Below are 4,499 nucleotides of genomic sequence, written 5' to 3' on the forward strand. Positions count from 1 at the left end.
CCTTCGCCCGACCTTTTAGGGTTAGTTTCCTGTCGGCCCATTGCTGGGTGAGAATGGCCATCCTACTCGTTATCTCGTCCCAGTTCTTCTCCATTTGGAGGTCCGGTCCGAACCAGACCCCTAACAATTTAACCGGTCCGTCGGTCCATCGTCCCACATATGGAGACGCTGTTGGACGGCATGCGCTTGCTTCTCCAGGTGCCGAGCCGCAAGTCCACTGACTTTTCCCGGTTAATTTTCGCTCCCGTTACCGCTTTGTATTCTTTTAGTGTCTCGCCGACCAGGTCGATATGCCTGTGGCTCGACACTATCACGGTGACGTATGCAGACACGCTCCTCCCGCATCCCAGTTCTCGCGGAATACCAGTTAGCGTCACCAGCTTCCGCAATAGTGGTTTCTAGAGTCAATACATACAGAAGCGATGAGAGGGGGCATCATTGAAAGACAGAACGCCTGATGTTAAATAGTCTGGATAGGTAAACATTTACGCGAACTACCGAACGGATGCCGCTGTTTCAGGCAGCCATCCAACCGCGGAAGACGGGACCGAAGTCAGCCGCTCTAAGGACAGCCTCCAAGTAGCGATGGTCGACCCTATCGAAAGCTTTCGATTGATCCAAATTGATTAGGACCCCACCCATGCCAGGCTCCTTAACTATCCAGTTTATGATGTAGCGCATCAAATGGTGGTTGTCATGCATATTCCTGCCCGGCACGGCGCATGTTTGCGCCTTGTTGACCAGTTCCTCGATGACAAGCACCAACCTCCCGGCTAGCACTTTGGCCCAAATCTTCAATTCTGTTTTCAGCAAAGTGACGGGCCTGAATTTATCTAGGACGTTCCTCTTATTTGGATCTTCGTTTAGCAGTGCCATCGCTACTCGCTTCACAGAAACGAAGATACTCCCGTTTTGCTGCCAGTTGCAGTAAATCGCTGCCAAGACGCCTCCAAACAAGTCTGGCATGTGACAATAGAGCTCGTAGGGCAGACCATCCAAGCCTTGTCTCCCGTGCAGCCTGCCATCGCATCCCGTACGTCCACGGCTGTGATGGTCTTTCACAACACTCCGCCTCTCTTGCCGAGAATCGTGGCAGGCCATGCAGGTAGGCACTAAAGTCCAGATAGATAGATAGATAGATAGATAGACAGACAGACAGACAGGCAGACAGACAGACAGACAGACAGACAGACAGACAGACAGACAGACAGAAAAACAGACAGAAAAACAGATAGACAGACAGACTAGTATGTGGAGAGGCGTATAGAATAGTAATAAAGAGCAGGCTACACGTAAACAAACGGGGACTTGACAAGGCTTGAAGAATGACTGATTGGATAGACAAACAAGCACTCAATGGCATCCGTCGATAACCAATAGTTTTGATAAAATTAAGGGTGAAAGCAAACGGGGTCACTGAATAACTGACCTGAAATTCGTTACTTGGTAGTATTAAGTTGATATTCTCCGGCAAAAAAATGCTGTTTGAGGACTGACTTAAAGTTTCCAAAGATTCATGAATGTTTAGAGATGAGAAGGGATCCGTATGTTGCAACAATGTCTGTTAGAAAGATCTTTCACATCGTATAATGATTTTCCAACCAATAAGCTGAATCGGAGTGTGTGTGGGTGTGTGGGTGTGTGTTGTGTGCGCGGGTATGCATGTGTGTGCGCGTGCGCGTGTATGTGTGTGTGGGTAGGTGTGTAAGTGGGTGTGAGCGCTTATTCCCAACCAATAAACTGAAATGTGCACTGTAATTATCGAGATCGCTGTCCTTATCTGCTATTCTACAGAATACCTTATCTAGATATGATCTGGATGACCTGATGCGGTATAATAATAATAATAGTAATAATAATAATAATAATAATAATAATAATAATAATAATAATAATAATAATAATAATAATAATAATATTAATAATAATGGTTTAAAATTTTGGTACAAGGCCAGTAATTTCGAAGGAGGAGGATAAGTTGATTACATCGATCCCCAGTACTCAACTGGTACTTATTTTAACTACCCAGAAAAGATGAAAAGCGAAGTCAGCCTCCGCGGAATTTGAACTCAGACTGTAAAAATGGAAAAAATGCCGCTATGCATTTTACTCGGCGTGCTAACGATTGTGACAGCTCGTCGCCTTCCCATCGCATGTAATATAAACCAAAATATTATTAATTTTACTGGAATGATTGATATTCAATTTAAGAACAAATTCTAGCAACATTATTGAGTATCCTATGTCGGCACATTCAACATGGTCCACTCTAAAATCAAAACATCATCCACGATTAACTGATCAACCAAGTATCAAACCTACACTGACTTCAGGAAAATGTCACACCTCGGACATTTTCTTCAGTGTAACCGTATCAATCTTGCCCCTTTCAACAACAAATATCCATAATTGCTACTCATATCAAACAGATATCATCATACCCGAATCCTTAAACATAAGGAACATCCAATAGAGTTTCCGCACTTGCTCCAATTGTTTGGCTCTTCTTCTGGTCCAAAAAACCAATTCGCCCATCATCAGCTGCTGACATTCTACAGATCTCATCTGAAACGCACAGTTGTGTTTCCACATTTGGGACTGTGTTGTTAATACTATGCACATACCTATTGTTGGTCACATCTAGAGAAAGGCCAGTCGACTATACGCATAAAATTAATCCCAGATTAATTTTATCTCTCTATCTATCTATCTATCTATCTATCTATCTATCTATCTATCTATCTGTCTGTATATTTGTCTGTCTGTCTGTCTGTCTGTCTGTCTGTCTGTCTGTCTGTCTGTCTGTCTGTCTGCCTGTCTGTCTGTCTGCCTGTCTGTCTGTCTGCCTGTCTGTCTGTCTGTCTGTCTGTCTGTCTGTTATGATTCTGTAATTGAATACATACATATCAACACAAAGAATATTAGTGGAGAACTTCCATTAAAACCTTTACGAAGCTCAAGCAAAACAGGTCTGATATTGTTATAGAGCACAGAATAGAAAGACCCTACGTCGTCATAAAAGACAGTTGCTGTTAACATCTCTCCCAAAATCCGCGTGAAGAGTAAGGAATATTTATCGATATCTATTTCCAAGGCTGGTCCTCACATTTACCCCAACATTTTTGGCGAATTTTGCCACTTTTGAAAATGTCTAATTCAAAATGTGAAAAGGCTAGGATTTTCAGGCAAAGAACGGAACAACCCAACGCACACAATACAAGTACAACCTGTATGTGCAACGATAAAAATATGCAGGACTTTCTAAAATTCAACATGTATTGATGTAATTCAAAGTTCCAGCGATGGAGCTTTGTTTGTTTTTAGTAAGCAGCTCATTGATCGTAGGTGTGTGGTATGAAGATGACTTCCTAACAACATGGCTCCAGGTTCAGTCCCACTGCATGACACCCTGGGCAAGTGTTTTCTACTATAGCCTCGAGCCGACCAAAACCTTGTGAGTGGATTTAGGAGATGGTAACTGAGAGAAGCCCGTCGTATATGTGTGTGTGTGTGTGTGTGTGTGTGAGAGAGAGAGAGAGAGAGAGAGAGAGTGTGTGTATTTGTCCCCCATCACCGCTAGACAACAGGTGTTGATGTTTACACTCCTGTAACTTAGCGGTTCGGCACAAACGAGCGATAGAATAAGTATCAGGCTTAAAAAAAAACTAAGTGTTGGGGCCGATTCATTCGAGTAAAATTTTTCAAGGCGTAGCCCCAGCATGACCGCAGTCTAATGACTGAAACAGATAGAAGATAAAAGATATTTGGGGTTTTATCTCATTGGGGTCAACTTTTCCTTTCATCAATTTCAGTGTCAATGAAATAAGTACTAACTGTGTTTTGAAATGAAGTTGACAATACATTACTTCAGCAAGTATAATAACATAGTGAGGACATCTCAGGTAGTTATGTGACAAAGAGAAACATTTTCTCCACTTACTTTAATCAAGACATGAAGAAACTGGGACCCGAGGGGTGCATGTGGTCCTTTTGACTTTCTGTGTGCCATACTATTCACGATTAACAATATTTCAAGTGGCCTGCAAATAGGAAATGCCTGGTTTAGTTTAACATGTTACTGAGATTAGGAGAAAGGATATCACTCTTCCATCATCCCTACCCTAAAATACTAGACATGTGTGTCATATCAGAAAAAAACCTACTGGTAGTTGTAGTAGTAGTAGTAGTAGTAGTAGTAGTAGTAGTAGTAGTAGTGTCTAAGAATTACATTTAATTTCTACAAGTGATTCACAGCACCTGGTTTCGCTGTTCGTTTTTTTTTCCCCAACGTTCAGCCACTGTTCGTGTTTCTTGATCGTTTTTCTAGGAATGTGTTGATCAATGCCATCAGCTGTTCTTTTCTCAAATTTAATATCTACAGAATCTTCTTTGAAATGATGCTAGCGGTGGCAAAAGGAAACATGCGTCTTAGATAGGAAATTATGGTGAAGCCTAAACATTTTGATATTATAATACAACGAAACTATGATTAGAATTAT

The sequence above is a fragment of the Octopus bimaculoides genome, chromosome 11 (assembly GCF_001194135.2).
Source record: "Octopus bimaculoides isolate UCB-OBI-ISO-001 chromosome 11, ASM119413v2, whole genome shotgun sequence".
Lineage (NCBI taxonomy): Eukaryota > Metazoa > Mollusca > Cephalopoda > Octopoda > Octopodidae > Octopus > Octopus bimaculoides.